This window comes from Schistocerca piceifrons, chromosome 7 (genome assembly GCF_021461385.2).
Source record: "Schistocerca piceifrons isolate TAMUIC-IGC-003096 chromosome 7, iqSchPice1.1, whole genome shotgun sequence".
Classification (NCBI taxonomy): domain Eukaryota; kingdom Metazoa; phylum Arthropoda; class Insecta; order Orthoptera; family Acrididae; genus Schistocerca; species Schistocerca piceifrons.
The window spans coordinates 174,958,833-174,985,140 of record NC_060144.1 but is presented as its reverse complement, the minus strand read 5'-3'; positions in this window follow the sequence as shown (position 1 = coordinate 174,985,140).

The window sequence follows — 26,308 nt, the reverse complement described above, 5'->3', positions numbered from 1 at the left end:
TTTGTTGGCCGTTAATAGTCACAGTTTTAAATTTATGGTTTCTCTTTCGAGCGAAGCTCGACGCATTTCACAGAACCACCGTCCGTAGTCAGAAAGAACATTAATATATTCGTAATTTGAATTAACAATCCATAGTACGGGCCAAATATCAGTGACCCACAAAGTAGTCACCAAACATTCTCATTAATTACGAGCGATCGGCACACCGTACATTCAAGATTAATGTTCTTGTTATCAGTTCACAGCAAGAAAATGCTTTAGCGCATTCCAGCTTAATTTAAAAGTACGCTGTCTGCACTAAACAGAACTTGCTGTCTGAAATCAAAACTGTTTACTGACAGCAATTAAGTGGCTCTTTGATCTGCACATCCTAGTTTTTAAGATTCAAGAGCCGAGTAGCAGTTCCGACCAATAAGCATTATTTAGTTCTTTATACATAGTACACAGCGAAATTACGAAAGCCTATCACCGATCGAACAGTTATTTAACTTCAACTACGACACACAGTATGCACACACGCAAGCGGCACAAAAATCACCTCCTTGTTTTCCGCTCCAGGGTCTTCGATGATGCTTTGCACTGTCGACCTATCAATAGCTTTCAAACCGCTCAACACATCTCGCTTCACATTACAGTTTCAAAAATTCCGACTACATCGGTTTACAGTTTCATACAAAATTACAACTTCATATTATTCTGTTCATGGAAAATGAGTTTAAACAATATATTAGTAACCTTGGAAAACAAAGCATCATAAAAAATGATAATACCAATTGCATTCATAACAGCTGCTTGATCTAAAAGGAAATAAAGTTGTATAAAGAAATAAACTTACAGAACTCATCTTAAAATAACTGTTTCGATGTTTCAAGAAAATAAAGCCGAAAATACGGGAAAAGAAAGAACAGGGAAAAGAAAAAAGATATCTGTGTAGTTCTGTAGCGTTATCTTCCCATGTTCCAGAATTAATATGATGTCGAGATAGCATCAGCGACAGGAAGCGATTTAAACAGGAACAAAACACTACAGTAACAAAACGCTACAACCACAAAACTCTAGCCGGCCGTTGTGACCGAGCGGTTCTAGGTGCTACAGTCTGGAACCGAGCGACCGCTACGGTCGCAGGTTCGAATCCTGCCTCGGTCATGGATGTGTGTGATGTCCTTAGTTAGTTAGGTTTTAGTAGTTCTAAGTCTAGGGGACTGATGACCTCAGACGTTAAGTCCCATAGTGCTCAGAGCCATTTGAACCACAAAACGCTAAATACAGATTGGAATATAGAGGGTGTCCCTGGACAAATGGTCAGTATTCAGGAATGTGACAGTACTGATTATTTGAAGCAAAAAACTTCATATGAAGTAGAACACATGTAATACTCATTGTTATTTATTTTCTATATTATTCAGTACATTGTTAAGTTTACACATGTACACATGTACAACAGCTAGTAAATATTACAACATCCGTTTTACGAAGCATCAATTGAAAAATTCGTATTTTTAACACATTCTCACTACACGTCACATTATAGCTGTTGTATAGTTCTCAATAAATTTTCCAGTATCGCACCGTCAACGTCAGGGCATCTGTGCCCTCATAGGAGAACATGTTGTGTTGCTTGTCTGAGTAAGTTTTCACGCTCCCTAATGAGGGCAGAAATGTCCATGATGCGACATTGCATTTCATCTCGTGTATTCACCTTTCGTTTATACATCTTAGAATTCATCCAACCCCATAAACAAAAATCTAACAGCGTAAGTTCTGATGGTCTTAGTCGCTAGTTAATTGTACTACCATGATCAATTCAGCGATTAGGGTAAGTGTGGTTGAGGTGCCTCCTCAAACGTCTGGTAAAATGTGGAGGGGCTCCATCATGCTGGAAGTACGATGCAGTCTGCTTGGCCAAACGAACATCCTCAATGAAATTTTCCAAAAAATGCAAGTAATTCTGTAATTTCATTTGCATCTGAAAATGACTGCACCTATCATCATGCCACACCAAAAACTGATCGAAAAACGAAACTGAAGATTGGTTTGCACCGTAGTGAATAGATTTTCCAGCGATCATTGATGACTGTTACGTGCGTTGTTGATTCCATTCCGTGTAAATGCAGTTTCATCAGTGAACAATTTAGATTGCTATATGCGAAATAGGTTCAATTTTACTCGTGTAATATTAGCCCTACACATGATCTGATCATGGGACGTCAATATATGGAGAATGTTGTCGTGTGCTGGTGGTAGGACGACTTTACACAATCTGTTGCTGTTAATACACAAACTGCTGAACTACAGATTCAAAAAAAAGTAGGAACTTGGAAGAATACTTGTTTCACGTACTGTGCTGAAGACTCTGATAAACACTCTACGATCAGGAATTGGACGTATCAGAAAACTCCGATGGAGAAATCCTACAGCAGCATGAACACTATCATTGCAACAGACGCAAGGACGCGCTACTGCTCTCACAACACACCATGACAGCTGCGCGTTCAAAAGCGCCACTAACCCGAAAACAAAGGTACACTCCTCCATACGATCGTGGCTGTCTGCACGAACTGACAATACTGTAGGTTGCAGCAGCTCCTGGAGAAAGTGTCGGCTTCTGTTCGAGATGTTCTGCTTTGTTTACCCCTGTGGTCTAGCATTCGGCAGCACTGTGGCTCGGCGTGTTGGCTCCGAGGGCTGACTGCCCTCTGCAAAAATAATAATAAAATAAAAATAAAGAAAGTTGAATGAAGTTTTCAACGATGAACTTGAAGGAGTGTCAGGTGACATCTGCCCAGGCCAAACGACCAGTAAAATGACGGTAAAAAAAACGGTAAATAGCGCGTCGGGTGAGTGCAACGTCTAGCGATCGAAATGGCTCATTACTTAAATTTTTCTACCGCCGTCCTGCAAAATCTGAATTACTTAAGAGCAATGGTAGCACAGCTAGAATGTCTTTCACTTGTTGACACACGAGTAATACCAGTTTCGCTCAAAAACATGTTTGCGACAGATTTCTCGGCAGACTGCGTGGCTACATGCGGCATAGCTGTCCGGCACTCTTTTGCTGGCACCCGGTAGCTACTGCCGCGGCAGCGCTGCGCTCCTTCGCCCTTTTGTCGAAATCGTCAGCTACCCCTCATCGCCCAGGGTAGAATACAAAATTTTACAGTTGCAGAGTGATGCTCCACAAAAAAATGTCTACGATATGCGTTTCACGTTCGATAGCAATGGAGTCACAACGAGTACCAGCAGTGTAAAGTGGTTTATTTCTTACAATAAACATATGCGACGAACTGTGGGAATACTCTATAGAACGCAGCACACTCTAGATCTTGAGGTCCACATATGGATACATGGAGAACTTAAGGATACAGGGTACTTATAAATGGTAGAAAAATCGAAATTTTTTCATGATTTTATTAAATTCTATAGTCTTTCCTGATTACATTGATATATACATTATAGGGTTTTAGATTAAAAATGACCTAATATACCAAATTTTAACGTTACGGTCCATGTATGCCGCCACACCCCCTTTATTTCTGTTACAGAAACCAGTATTACTTCCAAAAGAACACTGAACTTTCTGTTTCCAGCGATTATAGTATGATACATTGTATATGTTGGTAACAATGCAGGTTTCTAGTGTCTGTAAATGATTATCTTTGCTAGTATACTCTATTGGCCATTAAAACTGCTACACCAAAAATAAATGCAGATGATAAATGGGTATTCATTGGACAAATATATTATACTAGAACTGACATGTGATTACATTTTCACGCAATTTGGGTGCATAGATCCTGAGAAATCAGAACCCAGAACAACCACCTCTGGCCATAATAACTGCCTTGATACGCCTGGGCATTGATTCAAACAAAGGTTGGATGGCGTGTACAGGTACAGTTGCCCATTCAGCTTCAACACGATACCACAGTTCATCAAGAGTATTGTGACGAGCCAGTTGCTCTGCCACCATTGACCAGACGTTTTCAATTGGTCAGATATCTGGAGAATGTGCTGCCCAGGGCAGCAGTCGAACATTTTCTGTATCCAGAAAGACCCGTACAGGACCTGCAACATGCGGTCGTGCATTGTCCTGCCGAAATGTATGCAGGGATCGAATGAAGGGCAGAGACACGGGTCGTAACACATCTGAAATGTAACGTCCACTGTTCAAAGTGCCGTCAATGCGAACAAGAGGTGACCGAGACGTGTAACCAATGACACCCCATACCATCATTGCGAGTGAACCAATAAGTACAATAATAGTAGCAGTAATAATGAAGGAATAAGAGCAGTTGTTACTTATGTGAAATACGGCATTCCTGGCGTTAAAAAATTGAACTTCCTGCCTCAGCGTCTCATCTTACATGGGGATTATGTAGCATAAGTGTTCGAAATAAAGAGGTTGATTGATTTATTTGGGAAAGGAGACCAAACAGCGAGGTCATCGGTCCTATCGGATTAGGCAAGGAAGTCGGCTGTGCCCTTTCAAAGGAGCCATCCTGATATTTACCTGAAGCTATTAAAGGAAATCACGGGAAACCTTAATCAAGATAGCCGGACGCATGTTTGAACCGTCATCGTCCCGAATGTGAGTCCAGTGTGCTAACCATTGCGCCACCTCGCTCGCCCCCGAGAAACGGAAATGCCATGTGAATTTAGTAGAAAAATTCAGAACCTCATGCAGAAGTAAATGCACTGTCGCAGGGTTGCCAAATATTTACAAGCATATTGCCAGTTGTTAGCTAGGGCGCTTCGGTCGGCTTATCATGTGGTATTTTATGTAGACACGCTGAACCACTTGATACTACATGCACAACTGTCTTGAAGACATTCACAATGCGATGCGTTTTCCGTTATCACCACTGTAACTTGTTTAATGTACTGTGATCGCTTGTTTCCGACAACGGCCACGGAAAGCCACGTGCAATAGTATTGTTGTCAGGTAAAACGTAGTGAAATGTTTGTTGAGTTCGTCTTAAGATCCGGTCACACATGTCCGGACCATGACAGGACCAAGCTTCGGACAAGTGACGCCTGAGTTCCGGCCCGTTCCTCTGTGAACCACACATAAACACTGTTGTTCCTCCTAGAGGCACGGAAGTAGCGACCTGTTTTTCTGTTTTTGTTTTGTAAATATGGTATCTAATTTTCGCAATAGTGAAGTAGGACTTATAGCACTTGCTTTAGAGGAAAGAAGGAGCAAGGCAAAAGAAAGAAAAAATACGTGGATCCACATTACCTGGAAGCCAAGACCAGTGAAGGGAGATTTTTGAATATTATTTGCTCTTGTAACGGATGATGAGACAAAGTTTTACGAATATTTTAAGATAACGCAGAACAGCTTCTGTCAACAAACTAGAATCAAAATTGAGAAAAAGTGACACTTTCTGGAGACTATTAATTTTATCCAAAGAACGTCTGCCAGTCGTTTAACGTACGTTCAGAAGAGAGTGAACAGAAAGTAAACAAAAAAGAAGTTTTAAGTACAGCGTTTAAATTTTATTCTTTTAGTAATTAAAGGCAAATACTTAATTTAGTAAAAGATACACTTAAATTTCTACGTTCTTTGTACTCAGCACTCCGGTATTTGTCATTTGTCTGGTTGTAAAGTACAGGAAACTTACGAACTCCTGCCATCAGTCTTTTCATATCAATTGTTTGTGCACAATACAGTCTTGCACATTTGCTCAGCCAACAAAACAAATCTATCGTCGCGTCGTCCGTCACGTGATAAATTAAACAGAGCATATTCCGTCTGCCACACTCTCGGTGCACTGACGTTCCTCGCACACGGCCCGGTCATGTCTGGACCATTACATTTATTTTAGTAGTACAGCAGAGTACCGTTAATCCCAACCCCCGGTAATCCGAACGTTCGGTTAATCCGAACATGATAAATGTGACTCTAAGTATTTAAAACTGTGCGGTAAACTGCTGTACATACACACTATTTTAATTTACTCAGTACAGTAAACACGTATTAGAAAAATTGGCAAGAAAACATTAGGTTTAAACAATGCGTAACAATGATATAAAACCCGTCAAACTTACTAAAATACAACGGACATTTTATCCCTACTGTTTAGATGACTAAAATTTAGTCATTGTTTTTGGTGCAATGAAGACAGTCTGTTATATCACGCATAGTTCCGAAGGTGGCAGGGGAAAAATACAGGGAGCGAAAGGCTATTTACAATTTGTACAGAAACCAGATGGCAGTTATAAAGAGTCGAGGGGCATGAAAGGGAAGCAGCGGTTGGGAAGGGAGTGAGACAGGGTTGTAGCCTGTCCCCGATGTTATTCAATCTCTATATTGAGCAAGCAGTAAAGGAAACAAAACAAAAATTTGGAGTAGGTATTAAAGTCCATGGAGAAGAAATAAAAACGTTGAGGTTTGCCGATGACATTGTAATTCTGTCAGAGACAGCAAAGGACTTGGAAGAGCAGTTGAATGGAATGGACAGTGTCTTGAAAGGAGGGTATAAGACGAACATCAACAAAAGCAAAACGAGGATAATGGAATGTAGTCGAATTAAGTAGGGTGATGCTGAGGGAATTAGATTAGGAAATGAGACACTTAAAGTAGTAAAGGAGTTTTGCTATTTGGGGAGCAAAATAACTGATGATGGTCGAAGTAGAGAGGATATAAAATGTAGACTGGCAATGGCAAGGAAAGCGTTTCTGAAGAAGAAAAATTTGTTAACATCGAGTATAGATTTAAATGTCAGGAAGTCGTTTCTGAAAGTATTTGTATGGAGTGTAGCCATATATGGAAGTGAAACATGGACGATAAATAGTTTGGACAAGAAGAGAATAGAAGCTTTTGAAATGTGGTGCTACAGAAGAATGCTGAAGATTAGATGGGTAGATCACATAACTAATGAGGAGAAATCGAATAGAATTGGGGAGAAGAGGAGTTTGTGGCACAACTTGACAAGAAGAAGGGACCGGTTGGTAGGACATGTTCTGACGCATCAAGGGATCACGAATTTAGCATTGGAGGGCAGCGTGGAGGGTAAAAATCGTAGAGGGAGACCAAGAGATGAATACACTAAGCAGTTCAGAAGTATGTACGTTGCAGTAAGTACTGGGAGATGAAGAAGCTTGCACAGGATAGAGTAGCATGTAGAGCTGCATCAAACCAATCTCAGGACTGAAGACAACAATAACGACAACAGTTGCGCCGTCCTGTCATAAACATCAAATCAGCAGGTGTAGCAGTGGACTGCTGCTCCAAATAACGTAGTGCGAGATCAAGAGCTTCTTCTTTGTCACTGTGTGGCTCCAACTCTACTTTGCCGCTTTCCGGCTCATTGTCACTTCCGTCACAGCAGTCCACTTCTTCCTGGTCTTGAGTCACAGCAGCAACTAAATCAGCCTCAGCAAGGTTATCCACACATGTCCCATCCGCTGTCAACCACTCATCTACGTCTCCTTCGCTAGCATATTCACACCAGGGATTGTCTGTATCATTTGTAGTAGATTTTCCTCTTCATTTTCAACTAGGCTGTCCTGAAATTCAAGAGATGTCCACAATTTTCTCCACGATTTTGTCAGAGTATTTTCTGAAATATTCTGCCATGCCTCATCGGCCCAATAAACAACATCCTTCACACTGGTCTTTTTTATATTGTCAACTAAAGGAATGCTATCATCTTGGATCAGCATTCTTAAAAATTGTTTTCTGTAAGTCAGTTTTAATGTTTGCAGTACGGCCTGGTCCATCGGCTGTAGAAGTGGTGTAACATTCGGCGGCAAAAACTTCGCCACAATTTCTCCATCACATAATTCCTCAGTGCTGGAGTGAGATGGCGCGTAATCAGTCAAAAGGATTGCACGGGGAGACAAATGATTTTCCTTAGAAAACCGTCGAACAGGGGGAACAAACTGGCCATGAAACCATTCTTTGAACAGCCAACCATCCATCCATGGTTTTTTCTGGTTGCGATATTATACGGGCAGGAGCTCCATGCTGCAGATTTTAAAAGCTCTGGGCCTAGCAGATTAGCCGATCAGCAATAAAGGCAGCTTGTGATTTCCAGCAGCGTTGGTGCACGCTAATAAAGTCACACGATCTTTGTACATTTTAAAACCAAGAGCATGGTCTACTGCTTTTGATGCCAGGCTTTTTGTTGGCAATGCCCTAAAATTAAAGCCAGTCTCGTCAGCGTTATAAATTTGTTGGGGAGAATACTTTCCCTCTCTTATCATTTTTTCAAAGTCACCCAAGTATTCCTTCGCTGCATCACGGTCAAAAGAAAGCTTCTCTACAGTAATTGTTAGCTGACAGATTCCATGACGTTTTTTGAATCTGTCCAACAAACCCGTACTCGCACTAGAAGACACATCACCATTCATTAACATTCAGGTAAGCTGGCCGCGATGGCCGTGCGGTTCTAGGCGCTCCAGTCAGGAGCCGCGCTGCTGCTACGGTCGCAGGTTCGAATCCTGCCTCGGGCATGGGTGTGTGTGATGTCCTTAGGTTAGTTAGGTTTAAGTAGTTCTAAGTTCTAGGGGACTAATGACCACAGCAGTTGAGTCCCATAGTGCTCAGAGCCATTTGAACCATTTGAAGATTCAGGTAAACAGCCTTCTCCTGAACCAGTGCTCCACTCAAAGGAGTTCCCATTTCTCTTTCCTGCGTAAACCAAAGGAAAAGAGCTTCATACACTTTATCGTACTGGGACTATTTCAAAAGTATGCCGATTTTCAAGTGTTTTTCCCGAAGACGTTGCACAGGACTGTTCAAGCTTCGTTCGGTTCCTATCACAAATGGTTGCTTTACCAACATCCAGTTCCGTTGCTAGTTTAGATACATTCTCACCGTTGTCTATCCGCTTCAAAGCATTCAGTATTTCTTTGAGAGTTAACGCTGTATGTTTCCGTTTACTCATTACGAAAATACGTACACCACTACACCTGAACGAATACAATACAGCTATTACGCGTGCCAGCGATCGATAACTAACGTTACGAAGAACTTTGTGAGCCAACTGGCAGTGCACTGACCTCAGACACTACAAAGGTCTCAACAACGCACAACAAGGGCAGGGAGTGAGAGTGAGCCATTGTTCCCACACTTCTTACCATGGTGTGCCCACTTATCAGTTTGGTATACTTCATTCTAGAATCTCGGCATCGTGATTCCGGCTAATCCGAACAAATCGGTAATTCGAACAAGGTCCGGTCCCAATTAGTTCAGATTAACGGGACTCTACTGTACTCGTATATTTCGTCCTCCGCGTGACGGCTGCTACTCGGACGTGTCTCAGCACGAACAGGACCCGGACATGTGTGACCGGGCCCTTATACGGATTCCCAGAGCGGAGGCGTTTGGTTTTTATGCAGCATTAAATCCTAATATTTTCTAACATCATCTTTGGGAGGCTATCTATATTTAATGCGTTCAGTCATATTTCATGCAGACTTCCCCATTTTTGAATGTTACCGACGTAAATGGGGCTATTAACGCCATTGTTGCCTAATTTCAGTGCTGGGATAGCAAATCTAGTGATAGTTTGCAATGACAGCTTATTTCAATAGAATAAAAAGTAATTGGACATCAGCCTTGCCCCACATTTCACTAACGATAAGAAGTCTAAACACTTTGCACCTCGAAATGGACTATGTCTACATGCAGTCTTGTACCACTCTCGTAATATACTCTTTTCATTCTGCTATGTTTCGCCCAAAGCGCTGGGCGAGTTCATTCGGCTGTTCGGAAGGGGAGGCCGACATGTTTGCCACCTTTTGGCCCGAGTGAAATATCCACAATATTCCTCATATTTCATAAACGATTTGAGATATCGAAATGAGATTCTTGCAAATGATAGCACACAAAGAGGAGAGTATTTTGCCGTATGGTCACTATGCAAAACTTCATTATCTGCTGTGTTATTCCACTAATTATAGGCTTTTTCGATGAAGGAATGGTTTTTAAAGGTCATCGATAGCGGGTGAAACGAGGCATAACTGAAGACATTACGCGTTTATTGTGTACTGAGGATATGCTTTTTGATAATACACTGGGCTTATTTTTCCTCATTTACACACTTAATATGCTTAATGAACCATTGTTTCAGAATTTTCTCAATTACGTCTGCACAAAATGTTAGTGAAGTGGAGGCTATGAAAACTACGCTGCGTTTTGCCAAAAGAAACAAATTTTAACATGGTAACAACAGAAATATGTAGGTTTTACTGAAAATTCGCCTCTTGTGGCACTTCTCTGAAAGTTATAAATGATTAACAGGCCAGGCGAAAATATTCCGCTGCATTTTCGACGGAGTTCTTTTTTAAATACTAATCAAAGCAGAAGTGAATGATTTTTTTTGAACGCTTACCATCCAAGTGTGGGCATGGAGGAACCCCGCTTAATACGTACAAAAAATTTGAGTGTAAGCTTCAGTTTAGAACAGCACGTACCCTCCAGCGCTTTGCGTTTCCGCTACAGAGCCTGCCCACAGCCGTGCAAGGTGTCCTGATTTTCGTGAACAATGATCTGCAGTTCTTTTATGGCTGCTTCATGATTCTGTAATACGTTTTCATTCGCGAAAAAATAGGCTGAAAATGCTCACAAATTTGTGTTTTTACTTCTTTTAAGTAACTCACGTGTTTGTTCAAGTGTTTCTTTAATTTGTTACTGATTTTGATCCATTTATGGCTGTGTTTCTTTCTGATTTTGTTCCATTTGTTTCTGATTTTGTTCCATTTGTTTCTGATTTTGTTCCATAATGTCTAACTTTTGAAGATTTTGTTCCATTTGTTGCATTAATTACAATAACAATGTATTAGTGTCTGAAACATGTTCCTTTGTGCTTTTGGCAGTGCACTTGCACCGGCAACATTCGCATTTTGAAAAGCAGAGAGTGAGCCTCCACTTAACTGAGAAAGGGGTGATGAGGCAAAATCTGAATCTACGGTATTTGCAAGATTTGGTTCCGTTATTTCGCATTCCTGAGGCGAACTGTTACCCACCGATCGATCGACAATACTTCCCTGTTCGCAGATTGTTTCACTATTGACACCGTTATTTATTGCCTGGTCCATGTCCCTATGCACAGTTACCAAATTATTGTGATGAACATTTGTTAATTCATTACTAGGTGATGCTAACGCGCTACGCTCGTTTTCACTGTCATTTCTCAATTTGCTTTGAAGCCTAGTTGAAATGGTTCAAATGGCTCTGAGCACTATGGGACTTAACATCTGTGGTCATCAGTCCCCTAGAAGTTAGAACTACTTAAACCTAACTAACCTAAGGACATCACACACATCCATGCCCGAGGCAGGATTCGAACCTGCGACCGTAGTAGTCGCGCGGTTCCGGACTGAGCGCCTGAACCGCTAGACCACCACGGCCGGCTGAAGCCTAGTGTTAACGCTTTTCACACGGCTTGTTTATCACACTATTTCACACGATAACACAGAAAAAAACACAATTTGATAAGAAATAAAATTAGAAGACACATTAAAATAGCACTGAAAATAATAAATATCTAATTAGTTCGAAAAGTGACTGCGAGATACTTGGTGCAAATTCACATGCATGCCACAACTGCTTTGCTCATTACAATACGGTACAATAAGAAACTGCAACTACAAAGAAAATTCTCTATACACAGTTAACAATGTGACACCCAGTTCAAAAATTCGTATAATCGTCTGTGAAATTCAGTTCCAAAAAGTTATATAATCGTCAATAATTTTAAATTTCTATGACGGACACGTCCAGACCGTCCGCTTGCGCTAACACTTCAGACCTCTAACCTCTCCATCTTTGCTAACTATAAACTTCCAACCTCCATCACTTCTGGCTGTTCAACTCCAACTGCGAGTCCGAGCTGGCCGGTGTGGCCTAGCGGTTCTAGGCGTTATGGTCAGTTCTATGGGACTGATGACCTCAGATGTTAAGTTCCATAGTGATCAGAGCCATTTTGCGAGTCCGATCAGCCGCAGAATCTCTTACAGAGGCTCCACAGCGCTGTCAGAGTTATTAATGCAGTCTATCGCGCTGCCAACAAACACATAAACAGGCTACTTACACAGTGCACCACAGTATCACCGGAGGTCTGTGGGGTGAAGATTCTGGGCTTTAACTGTCAGCCAAGTATCGGAGATTTTGTTGTTGACAGTTCCGGCCAGGTAAAAATGGGATTTGTCACTACACCTCTAATCAGCGTGTAAGTAGGCTGTTTAAGTTTTTATGCTGGTAACGCCACGTAGCACTCTGTATGAAAATCACTAACTGTGCTGTGTGCAGTCTGTGGCTGGTTGGACTCGTTGGAATATTCGCCAGTGTGGCGTTGGGCAATTGGATGTGAACAGCGCGTAGCGTTGGGCAGTTGGAGGTGAGCCGCCAGCAGTGGTGGATGTGGGGACAGAGATGCCAGAGTTTTGAGCGGACGATCTGGACACGTGTCCGTCAAAAAAAAAGAAATTTGTTTTATTGGATGTCACAAAATTATATATATATATATATATATATATATATATATATATATATATATATATATATACAGGGTGGTCCATTGATCATGACCGGGCCAAATATCTCACGAAATAAGCGTCAAACAAAAAACTACAAAGAACGGAACTTGTCTAGCTTGAAGGGGGAAAACAGATGACTATGGTTGGCCCGCTAGATGGCGCTGCCGCAGGTCAAACGGATATCAACTACGTTTTTTAAAATAGGGACCCCCATTTTTTACTACATATTCGTGTAGTACGTAAAGAAATATGAATGTTTTAGTTGGACCACTTTTTCGCTTTGTGATAGATGGCGCTGTAATAGTCACAAACATATGGCTCACAATTTTGGACGATGAGTTGGTAACAGGTAGGTTTTTAAATTAAAATACAGAACGTACGTACGTTTGAAAATTTTATTTCGGTTGTTCCAATGTGATACATGTACCTTTGTGAGCTTATCATTTCTGAGAACGCATGCATGCTGTTACAGCCTGACCTGTAAATACCACATTAATGCAATAAATGCTCAAAATTATGTCCGTCAACCTCAACGCATTTGGCAATACGTGTAACGACATTCCTCTCAACAGCGAGTAGTTCGCCCCCGTAATGTTCGCACATGCATTGACAATGCGCTGACGCATGTTGTCAGGCGTTGTCGCTGGGGCACGATAGCAAATATCCTTCACCTTTCACCACAGAAAGAAATCCGGGGACGTCAGATCTGGTGAACTTACGGGCCATGGTATGGTGCTTCGACGACCAATCCACCTGTCATGAAATATGCTATTCAATACCGCTTCAACCGCACGCGAACTATGTGCCGGACATCCATGCAGTGAAACATCTTGTGGTAACATCGGTAGAACATTACGTAGGAAATCAGCATACATTGCACCATTTAGATTGCCATCGATAAAATGGGGGCCAATTATCCTTCTTCCCATAATGTCGCACCATACATTAACCCGCCAAGGTCACTGATGTTCCACTTGTCGCAACCATCGTGGATTTTCCGTTGTCCAGTAGTGCATATTATGCCGGTTTACGTTACCGCTGTTGGTGAATGACGCTTCGTCGCTAAATAGAACGAGTGCAAATATCTGTCATCGTCCCGTAATTTCTCTTGTGCCCAGTGGCAGAAATGTACACGACGTTCAAAGTCGTCGCCATGCAATTCCTGGTGCATAGAAATATGGTACGGGTGCAATCGATGTTGATGTAGCATTCTCAACACCGACGTTTTTGAGATTCCCGATTCTCGCGCAATTTGTCTGCTACTGATGTGCGGATTAAGCGCGACAGCAGCTAAAACACCTACTTGGGCATCATCATTTGTTTGAGGTCGTGGTTGACGTTTCATATGTGGCTGAACACTTCCTGTTTCCTTAAATAACGTAACTATCCGGCGAACGGTCCGGACATTTGGATGATGTCGTCCAGGATACCGTGCAGCATACATAGCACACGCCCGTTGGGCATTTTGATCACAATAGCCATACATCAACACGATATCGACCTTTTCCGCAATTGGTAAGCGGTCCATTTTAACACGGGTAATGCATCACGAAGCAAATACTGTCCGCACTGGCGGAATGTTACGTGATACCTCGTACTTACACGTTTGTGACTATTACAGCGCCATCTATCACAAAGCGAAAAAATTGGTCCAACTAAAACATTCATATTTCTTTACGTACAACACGAATATGTAATTAAAAATGGGGTTCCTACTTTTAAAAAACGCAGTTGATATCAGTTTGAGCTATGGCAGTATCATCTAGCAGGCCAACCATAGCGCCATCTGGTTTCCCCCTTCAAGCTAGACGAGTTTCGTTCTTTGTAGTTTTTTCGTTTGATGCTTATTTCGTGATATATATATATATATATATATATATATATATATATATATATATATATATATATATATGTGTGTGTGTGTGTGTGTGTGTGTGTGTGTGTGTGTGTAATGGTGTTACAAAAAGGTACGGCCAAACGTTCAGGAAACATTCCTCACACACAAATAAAGAAATGATGTTATGTGGACATGTGTCCGGAAACGCTTAATTTCCATGTTAGAGCTCATTTTAGTTTCGTCAGTATGTTCTTCCACCTACGCTCAATGGAGCACGTTATCATGATTTCATACGGGATACTCTACCTGTGCTGCTAGAACATGTGCCTTTACAAGTACGACACAACATGTGGTTCATGCAAGATGGAGCTCCTGCACATTTCAGTCGAAGTGTTCGTACGCTTCTCAACAACAGATTCGATGACCGATGGATTGGTAGAGGCGGACCAATTCCATGGCCTCCACGCTCTCCTGACCTCAACCCTCTTGACTTTCATTTATGGGGGCATTTGAAAGTTCTTGTCAACGCAACCCCGGTACCAAATGTAGAGACTCTTCGTGCTCGTATTGTGGACGGCTGTGATACAATACGCCATTCTCCAGGGCTGCATCAGCGCATCAGGGATTCCATGCGATGGAGGGTGGATGCATGTATCCTCGCTAACGGAGGACATTTTGAACATTTCCTGTAACAAAGTGTTTGAAGTCACGCGGGTACGTTATGTTGCTGTGTGTTTCCATTCCATGATTAATGTGATTTGAAGAGAAGTAATAAAATGAGCTCTAACATGGAAAGTAAGCGTTTCCGGACACATGTCCACATAACTCAAAATCTTTCATTTGCTAACTATGCGCATCAGTAGTTAGTGTCTTCAGTAGTTACAGTCTTTTATTTAGCTGGCAGTATTGGCGCTCGCTGTATTGCAGTAGTTCGAGTAACGAAGATTTTTGTGAGGTAGGTGATTCATGAAAGGTATAGGTTATTGTTAGTCAGGGCCATTCTTTTGTAGGGATTATTGAAAGTCAGACTGCGTTGCGCTAAAAATATTGTGCGTCAGTTTAGTGATGATCAGAATAAGTAAAGAGAAAACTGTTTGAGTACGTTGAGTTTTGCTCAGCTGTTTGAAAATCAAATAACATAGAAGTTTACCACCACTGCTTTTTTAAGCAATACGAGGGATTCTACGATGCGAGGGATTCTCCGCAGAATGTCGCGACACAGATTTATTCGTGTTTCTACATCTCTTTCACGTAACCCTTGCTCTGTTTGCATTTGTATGCGTGCAATTTAAGGTCTATAAGGGAGGCTTCTTGCTACCCTACTGGCAGGTAATCCAAATGAAGGGGCGTTTCTTATAACACAACACTTGGGGAATTGTTGAATTGAAGCTGGCCTTTTTTTTCCATTGCAGAAGATGCCCTCTAGAGTCAGATGTCCATTGGTGGACCTGTGTAAGTGGGCTCAAGAGAGAAATGGTTCAAATGGCTCTGAGCACTATGGGACTTAACATCTGAGGTCATCAGTCCCCTAGACTTAGAACTACTTAAACCTAACTAACCTAAGGACATCACACAACACCCAGTCATCACGAGGCAGAGAAAATCCCTGACCCCGCCGGGAATCGAACCCGGGAAGGGTCAAGAGAGAAAGGTATATGAAACGCACACTGTGTTTTGATCACGGATGCAGCACATTTTGAATAAACTATTCCAAGACGAACGCATCATGTTGTCCTGACGAAGCACTGAATATTTTATGATACGGCGCATCTAACGACGCCATCCTCACCACTCTATTCGCTCCCGCTTTCGGACGATGACCTGCAAAAGAAAACTTAGTCTGTCCACTGTTCACTGCTTTTCTACAAAAATAGTGAGGGGTTGGATACCAAAAAAAAATGGTCAATACTCTCATATTTATCCCACTTTTTTTGCAATTCTGCTTAAAAGTCATGTTGTTGGGAATTATGAATAATGAGGCTGAAAGTGTGAAATCTAATGGAGAACTCTATTTTTCGTGTTAAGTTGCCTGTTCCCAAGGGCTATAAGCAGATAAAGGCATTTTATGTAGACACAGGCGGCAGATCAGCTACTTCCTAGTTTTTGTGCTGGCATAAGCCGCCGCCAACACACTGGTCGCAAAGATGTAGCGCGTAGGTCGATAGTAGGCGCTGGATAAAGCGCGCCTGCCACAAGAGGGGCCAGAGACCCATTGACAAGCAACATGGCACGAACGCTCTCTCGACAGCATGTATTTAGGCCGCCCCCGCTTACCAGAGGGCCTCATTCACTAACTCACTCACTATTCCAGTTGGCGCCTGTCAGTTCACATCGCAGGTTACGGCAGTACATAGCGACCAGATTAGTGTAATAGTAAAATTACCGTTATTGTCTGCAAGAGGACTATTACTCATGAGCTTGTACCACAAACATGGACTCTATTCAAGTTAAGTAACAGCTTCTTGTAAATAAAGAACCGTATTAATCAACATGTGCATTTGTGTTGTAGAAAGAGGATACTGACGACCCATAACAACATCCTCTGTCTTGCTTCTTAAGGTGCAAGACTGCAGTGGCGACGAGGCTGGGACATTATAGTTTTATTACAAAATATGAATGAATTGTAAAGTTTTTGATTTATGCATGTTGCCATAAAATGCTTTTTGTTATTATACCATAAAAATGGCAGACACATAATTAAGCTTTTCTGTAAAATTAGTAGTGTTCCTTTCATTTTTCGAATGAAAAGCTCGTTTTTTTAAGTTTTATTTAAAAACTAAAGATTTTAGCACAGCTGCTATGGCAAATTGATATTCAGTTTTTTTACCTGGTCAATGTTATAAAATAAAATCCTGTTATAGTCGAGGCGAAACAAATACCGAAAAATATTGGTTATTCAGTACTAAAATACCTGTATCGGTTTTAACTGGTCGGTTTTTGCCATGCCTATCAGCTCGTGTGGGCTGACCGTCTGTGTCTGCAATGTGTGCTTTCTTGTCGGGTGTGGTGTGGCCACGTCTGCTGCACCAGTGGCTAGCGGCTGTGGCACATCTGCCCCGGCAATATCGCTCTGGGGAGCGTCTGAGTGCGAACGTCTGGCTGCGTGTTCCCTCCTCTCTGACCTGACTTCTTCGAGGATTTCTGACCACGGTGACTTATAGGTGTAGCGGCTTGACTGCTTTTCCTACATCCTCCTCGGTTTGCTTTCTTTTGAATCTCTTCACAGTTGTTCTTCACTGTTCGTCTCTTGTTTCCTTCATCTCGTGCTGCTGATGCGTGTTGACACCACTAACCCAGCAGGTCCGGCAATCTGGTTGTCGGTCGCCAGTACACCTTGTTCCCCATACCACTGATGAAATAATTTTCAGAGTTCCGCACCGTCGCGTAGAGTTCCCTGGCTGATTGCCGGATCCAATCTTTGAGCACCGGAATTCCGACAATTTGGCGCAGCTCGGTGGTGCTGTAATTTCGCGGTGTTGCAGCGCCAGCCGCAGCGCCTTGTTCTATATTACCTGAAACCTCTTGAGTGATGTATTGGCGGCCATTCCCCACACTATTGTGGCCTATTCCAGCACTGCCCTGATAACTGCTAGATACAAAGTGATGCCGCAGTGAGAGGGTGGAATCGTCGTGTGGTTTAGTAGGGAGTATAACAAGCGCATGCTGCCCAGAGCTTTACCCCTGTCCTACATGATGTGCGCCTTCCATGTTATGCTCCGATCCAAGGTGACTCCGAGGTATTTACAGTGTGGGACCAGGTTATGTGGTCTCCCATGATCCGCACTGGCTGGAGATCCATCGGAATCTTCTTTCTTGTGAAGCCTGGCTCTTTGCTGCGTTGATCTTGAGCCACAGTTTGGTGGCCCATGCATCCAGCTCATTGCAGGCCAGCTGCTGTCGTCGTCGCATCAGGTGGACGCTCATACTCTGCGGCAACAGCACGGTATCGCCCGTGTAGAGCGCCAGATAACCCTCGGAGCCTTTGGGGCATCTGCCGTGAAGAGGCAGTAGAAGATGGGGTCGATGACAGACCCTTGTAGTGTTCCCGATCGAATGTGGCGGGCTATCAAGACGCCGCCGTCTGCTCGCAAGTGGAAGGTGCACCCGCTCAGATAGGATTGGAGCAAGCGATCGTGCGACACTGGGACCCCCAGCACAAGGAGCTTGTACAGGACGTCATCGTGTCACACGCTATCGTAAGCTCTGGACACGTCAAGGAGTCCACCCGAGTCACTCGCGACAGTCCAGAGTTCCCATCACATTCTCCACCACTCGAAAGAGTTTGTGCTGCATCGAGTGGCTCCTACGAAAGCCGAATTGCTCGTCACGGAGCAGGCCTTCGTCCCTGATATGCCGCCGCAACCACTTGGCGTAGAATCGCTCGAAGATTTTGGATATCGATGGCAGCAGGCTTGTCATTTTGCACCAGCCTATTGCCCCTCCACACCTCCCTATGTTTTAATGCAGAGGAACAACTTCAGGTCATCAGAACGGATTTGACCATTAGAACCTGCACTGCATTTGGCGGCAAACATTCCAGCAGCGCGTTTTCGAACGCGTCGCACACATCTGCCTTTGCAGAGCTGCAGCTGTGCAAGTTGTTGCTGGACCTCCATCTTCCATAATGGTGTCGATCACGTCATTTTCAGCACGGTTGCCCAGGAACACCGGTAATCGCTCGGCCACCAGATGGACATGGTCGTCGTCGATGACGTCTTCTATCGGCGCGAAGTTTGTCACGAAGATGTCGGCTAACATGTTGGCTTTCGCGTCCGGCTCTGCGACGACGTCTCGTCCTACCTAGAGAAGCGGGATGCGCTGGCGTCACCACGAGAGTGCAGAGTGATCTTCAGTGCGCTGCCGTCATCAATCCTATCGGTCGCAATCTTACCAGCCCAGTCTTTGTTGAAGTGGTATGCGGCTGCGGCAGTAAAGTTGCGGTGAAGTCTATTCAATAGAAGTTTCGTGGCGGCATTCCTCGTGATCTGCCACTCACGAAAAAGCCGTTTTTTCTCCCTGATGCTTTGCAGCATGTCTGGGGGAAGTTGGCGGGAGTAGTCCCCGTGCTTCCGTGGTTGATGTGACATGGCTGCATCGGCTGCGACCAGGGTATGGCGCGTGAATGCGGCGATCTGTACTTCTGCACCTTTGTTGTCCGGATCGGGTGTGGCGGCGACTGTCTCGCCAAGTGCTCCCAGTTGATGCCATGCAGCGACCTGTGGCTCCCTGGTGATGCCACCTCCCTGTCGAAGATCACTGGCAAGTGAAAATTGGAAATTAGTGGTAAGTTCTATGGGACCAAACTGCTGAGGTCATCGGTCCCTAGGCTTACACACTACTTAATCTAACTTAAACTAACTTACACTACGGACAACACACACACCCATACCCAAGGGAGGACTCGAACCTCCGACGGGGGAGCCGCGCGAACCGTGGCATGGCGCCCTAGACTGCACAGCTACCCGTGTGGACTGGCAGGCGATTGGACGACAATGTACAGCGGGTGGTCGCAACTGCGTTGTGTGTGGCCCTCTAGACGATGACTATGTCAAAAACATCTGCGAGGCCATATGGTGGGTAGATTGTGGGTTCATATGGCCCCACCACAATCGCAGCATCGTTATTGGCCACTCTGAGCAACTGTCGTCCGCTGGTATTGGTGACCCTGGAGTTCCACTCCGAATGCATGGTATTGGTGTCGAAGCCATTCAGTTACAGACCTCACGGTGGCAGATATGCAGCAATGCAAGTGATCTGTCCCGCCGATGAACTGACAGCTATGCCAGTTGCTTCCATGGCTGCCATCTCTGGAAGCTATATTGGAGGTGGCGCATTGAATTTGTGTGGTCATACTCTCTGCTTTGTGGCCGCACGCTTGAGGCAACGCAGGCACAGTAATTTTAAAAGTGCTTCTCTCTGCAGCTGCAACACATGGACCCGTCTATTTTGGGAATTTTGCTATGGCTGGTGTGGTCTTCTCCTGCACATTTCAAGCACCGTGGAGGCATCTGGCAGAGCTTTTCAGTGTGGTCCAGGCCCTGGCGGTTGAATCATTGTGATGGCTTCTTCTTTTGCAGGGTTTCTCCACTGTCACTCCGACGTTTGCTACACTCCTGACCTGGAAGATCTTCCTGCTCTTGATGCTGTCATTGAGGATGGCCAGGAAGGGTGGCCTGTCTGCATTGTCACTGGGTGACTTCCTACGTGATGTGGTCCATATTGCGAAGCTCATCTCTAGTAGCAGCACCTTCAGATAGTCTGGGTCCATGCTGAATGGCAGCTTGTAAAGACAGTCTTGACTGTCTCCAACGGCTCTTATTGAAAGGAGTCTACTGGGGTACACTTATATGTGGCACCCGAATATGATAATAATACTAGTGTAAACTAAAATGAAACTATTATATTATAAACGATGTATGTCTCCGATCGGCTTTATAAAGAGGATCGCTGAAAGTGCACGACTGCAAAGACAAAGATACTGCTTCTGGTCTGAGATTGTAGTGTTGGCGTAAGAGAGCGCTTGGCGCACAGCACTGGGTAGCTATCTGTGAGCCAAAGAGGGTGGAGTAGGTAGTTTTTGTGGTGTGCTCTGGGAAACGATGTATGTCTCCGATCGGCTTTATAAAGAGGATCGCTGAAAGTGCACGACTGCAAAGACAAAGATACTGCTTCTGGTCTGAGATTGTAGTGTTGGCGTAAGAGAGCGCTTGGCGCACAGCACTGGGTAGCTATCTGTGAGCCAAAGAGGGTGGAGTAGGTAGTTTTTGTGGTGTGCTCTGGGAAGCCACCAAGTGTTAGATTATAATGTAGGAATTATGAGTAAATATATTATTGGAAATAGAAACGTGGAAGCAGAAGTCTTCTCGTAAGCAAGATAAAGATGTTAAATGTTTATGGCTCTCACTTTGCCAGAACGTTAGTGTAGATGAATTGGCTGATAATTGACAATTGTTGAGTAACCCCATAATACATGTAAACAGATTTGATGTAAAAGCTAGTTAGATATTACCCTTTTGTAATGTTTCTAAGATTTGTCAACACAGGTAAACGCAATTTGATGATTTGTCTTTATGCTTTTGTAGTGAGATTAGATAATTCTTGCTGTATAAATCTCACTGTTGTGACTCAACTACTAAAAAGGATGTAATTTTTCTGAGTAATGTAATTTCAATTGTCAGATGTTTTGAAAAGCCAAATGTAACTTAGAATAAAATTCCACTACTGAAAATGTTAGTGTTAGCAATTCACCCCAATCAGTACCGCCTCCATGTCCAGGTCATATATTTTTCAAAGACACTGAATTTTTCTTAAATATTTTCATTCATCATCCGAAAGAATTTCATGTACATTTCATACGGTCAGCATTGCACACCGCTGTGCCTGTGGCTAGTATGTTTTATTCTTGTTCATGAGAGACAAAATATATCGCGTTCCACCCTTGCTGCTTTAGAGGTAAGACAATTTTATTTATTTGTTATGTACACAGGGACCAAAGTTATCAGTTTTGAACACGGCCAGAGGATTCAGCGCCAAAGGAGCTGAATTTATTTTGCAGTGACTGTATTTCTTTACTGGTATTGGCAATTGCATTGCCCAATCAGTTTGAATAAAGTTTCTGGTAACAATAACACAGAGTAAGCACACTACCTATAGTTACTGTAGTGTCGGTAGCTGGACCGACACTGTGAAGTGGATTGCTGAAAAGAATGCTAAACTAACGCTGTGGCCGATAGTGCACGCACGGCAATAAGCATACGGGCGTGACGTCTGGAACATGAGAACTTATAAATGAATAAGAAGAAAAGTATGTAGATGCTTTTTACTTATCTTTTCTTTATTCCTTGGAATACATCGCTCTTGAATACTAGTAAGCTATAGGCACTGATACAATTGGCTCCTTGCTAGTTCGTAGCCATTAACTTCTGATGGCTATTCTGTCTCTCGGCTAATGAGAGAGAAAGGCTTCATACAACTGGGCGATAGCTAGGTTCGCGTACAACTGGTCGGTAGCTTGGTTCTCGTACAACTGGGGTCGAGTCCACTCTCGTATCACGAGACCTGCCTTGGTGGTGGCGCTAGGTCTGCGATCACAGTGGCGACACGCGGGTCCGACATGTACTACCTGGACCGCGGCCGATTTAAACTACCACCTAGCAAGTGTGGTGTCTGGCGGTGACACCACATTCCTCCCCCGCAAATCGGCGAACGGTCGTGTAATAAGGCTTCCGCCCGCCGTGGGGAGGACCACATGTTGACGTATGCGATGAGGTGGGGAGCCTAACAACAGGCGAGGCTGTGCCACCCGCACCCGGCCATCCGGTCCGAGGGGAGCTAGGAAACGCCTGCAAAACTAGTCCAGGGTGCACGTCAACATGCGGTGTATGCGCCCGTAAAGAGACAGGAGGTACTAAAGGGTCGACCTCCATTGCGTCGGGGTAGCCGACGCGCGATGACGTCATGTGGTCCGGAGCGGGCGGGCGTTCCATGGCGGAGGACAGCTGGTCACGGGAAGCGATCGGCGGCGCGTGACCCTGGGAGGCGCTTGGCGGCTGCAACGAAGCGTCGAATGCGGTCGGCGGCGGCGGCGGCTGCTGCTGCTGCTGCTGCTGCTGCTGCGGCGGCGGCGGCGCGTCGCCATGGGGCAAAATGGAAGGCATCGTCGGTAACACCTGGGGATGAGGCGAGCCAGTAGATGGGTCCCCAGGGCGCTGACCGGACGGCACCGTCGCTGAAAGCAGACGGGGAGCGGCAGAACCCGAGCGACGACAGAGGCGCAGCTGATTGAGATGCCGACGCACCTCACCAGAGGCCCCCAAAACCAAATACATCGCGCGGCCGAGGCAGCGAAGAATGCGCCCTGCGAGCCAACGCCGTGAACCTCGATAGTTGCGATAAAATACAACGTCGCCTGGAGCAAAAGCAGGAGTCTGCCGCTGCACAGGAACCTGATGCGGCGGATGCAGCAAAGACATCAAGGTGCGATGAGGACGACCGTGGAGCAACTCAGCCGGCGAGCGACCATCTCGGGGCTGAGAGCGATACGAGGACAAAAAGAGCAACAATGCGTCCTCCCGAGAATGCGACTCTTTCAATTTCAACATCTGTGACTTGAAAGTCCGGACCAATCGTTCAGCGGCACCGTTGGACTGAGGCGAAAACGGCGCGGATGTCAGATGTTGAATACCATTGGCCTGGCAGAATGACTGAAATTCTGCGGACATGAATTGTGGGCCATTGTCGGAAACAATAGTCTGCGGAAGACCTTCTATGCAAAAGATAGCAGACAACGCTTGGATGGTGGCGGAGGACGTCGTGGAAGACATCCGGACAACAAAAGGAAAATTACTGAAGGCGTCGACCAGAACCAACCATCGAGCATTCCAGAATGGACCAGCAAAATCAATGTGCAAGCGTTGCCAAGGGGAAGTGGCTTTTGGCCACGCAAAGACTTTCCGCGGCGGTGCGGACTGTTGTTCGGCACACGCCGGGCACGAAGAACACATATTCGTAATCGCAGCATCGATTCCGAACCAAGTACAGTGCTGACGAGCAAGTTGTTTCGTTCGCACTATACCCCAATGGCCTTGGTGAAGAAGCCTTAAAACAGAGGACTGTAACGAACGTGGGACCACGACTCTGGACTGATCATTATCAGAACGCAACAACAAAACACCACGTCGAACAAAAAGTCTCTCCTTGTGAGCAAAAAATCGGCGAACCAACGGATCCTCGATCCGAGACTTTGACAAAGGCCATTGCGTAGCAACAAAACGTAAAACAGTAGCAAGGACAGGGTCAGCAGCTGTGGCTGTAGCGACACGACGAAAATCAATCGGAAACGATTCGACCACTTCATCGGTTTCCGAATCAATGAACATGCAAGCAAGTTCGGAAGAATCGAATGCTTTATCCTCAGCAACAGGCAAACGGGACAACGCATCGGCGTTTCCGTGCTTAGCAGTGGACCGATACAAGATATCGTAGCGGTACTGCGAGAGGAAAATAGACCAGCGAATGAATTTCTGCGCTGTACGTGGAGGTACAGGCTTGTTCGGATGAAAAAGCGATGTCAAAGGTTTGTGGTCCGTGATGATGGTAAAGTGACGACCATACAAGAAATCATGGAACTTAGTAACACCAAACACGAGAGCCAAAGCTTCTTTCTCTATCTGTGAATAATTTCTTTGCGCAGACGAGAGCAATTTGTACGCAAAGGCAATAGGGCGATCATGGGAGCCAACTTTGTGCGCAAGCACAGCACCGATCCCGAAATCCGATGCATCTACCATCAACAAAAGGGGTTTCTGGGGATCGAAAGGCGTAAGGCAAGTATTAGAAAGCAACGCCGATTGCAACTGGCGAAAGGCGCGTTCGCATTCCGTCGTCCAGAGAAACGGAACACCTGCACGGCGTAAGCGATGAAGCGGAGCTGAAATGAAAGAGGCAGTGCGCACATTCACTCACACCTTGTGATTCTACATTGTTCAATGTTCTTGCGACCTCCTGACGCAATGCGTGGGGAACATTGCGCGCTCTGAAAAATTGCGGTTGCGCGTTGACCTTCAGTGCTAAATGTGCTTCATAGTTTTTAGCGCAACCTAAGCCCGGTGCAAAAATGTCTGCAAATTCGTCACACAGCCGAGAAACACTGTCTGTAGGCACAGTCTGATTCACTGATAGGACCTGATTTACAATAGACATGTTAAACAACTTAAATAAATCTAGACCAAATAAGTTCACTGCCGAAGAAGAACGAAGAACGTAAAATGACACAAGTTTTGTTTGTTCCTTGTATGTTGCAAGAAGGCTGCACTGTCCTAACACAGGAATTTTCTGTCCGGAATATGTAGTTAGCTTAACATTTGCGGGACGCAACGGAGGTGCGCCCAGTTGTTTGTATGTGTCGTGATTGAGCAATGAAACTGCAGCTCCGGTATCGAGCTGGAATGGTATCACTTTGCCTTCAAAGTCTAAGTCCACAAAAAGTTTATTGTCCTGCTGACGACAAGAGCGACTGTTTTGTGCAATTGGAACAGACACTGGTACAGAATCACTTGCTAATTGACGTGATTTCCGGCGACGTCGACGCACAGTTTTTGTGGGACGATCACTGTCACTGTTAGAGAAAGTGTCACAGGACGAAGCGGAATTAACGACATGAATGTCCATAGGCGAAGGTCCACGAGCCTGAGTGTCCTTGGTTCGATTCCGGCGCAAAGCAAAGGGCCTGGAATGATTGGGATTGTCTAATCTGAGCTTTTTCTGGCAAACACTTTGAACATGTCCTTTCTTATTGCAGAAAAAGCAAATAGCTTGGCGTGACGGGCAATGTTCACGCGAATGTCTAGTAGCACACCGCGGGCATGATTTCACTGCATTTGCGGGCTGGCGCGGCACACCTGGCTTAGCACGCGGCGGTCGCTGTGTGTCCGTGCGCGAGGCCCGGTTACCGGGCCGCGCCGCGCGTCCAGCGGGCCGGTTAATGTTACACACGGCTGGCGAAGTTTCAAAAGATTCCTGAGCACAGTCCAGTGTGTCCTGTCTATCCAATATGTCTATCACTTGTTGAAGGGAGGGATTAACTAGCTTCAAAATTTGCTCCCGTATGCGAACATCAGAAACGTTCTGTGCAATTGCATCACGCACCATTGTATCTGAATAAGAAAGACCACAGTCACATTCAAAGGCACAGTCCCTAGTAAGTCCTTGCAATGTTGCTACCCACTCCCTATTAGTTTGACCGGCCGTACGTTTTGTACGAAAAAACGTATACCGTTTTGCAACCACATTAACTGTTTCTTTGAAATAGACATCTAATGCAGACAAAATTTCCTCGTAGGACAAGGTTGCTACGTCGCGTCGGGGAAACAATTTCACTATCACACGGTATGTGGACACACCGACACAAGAAAGCAAAAACGGCTGCCGCTCATTACCTTGAATTCTGTAGGCAGCCATGTGAAAGTTGAACTGGCGAGACCA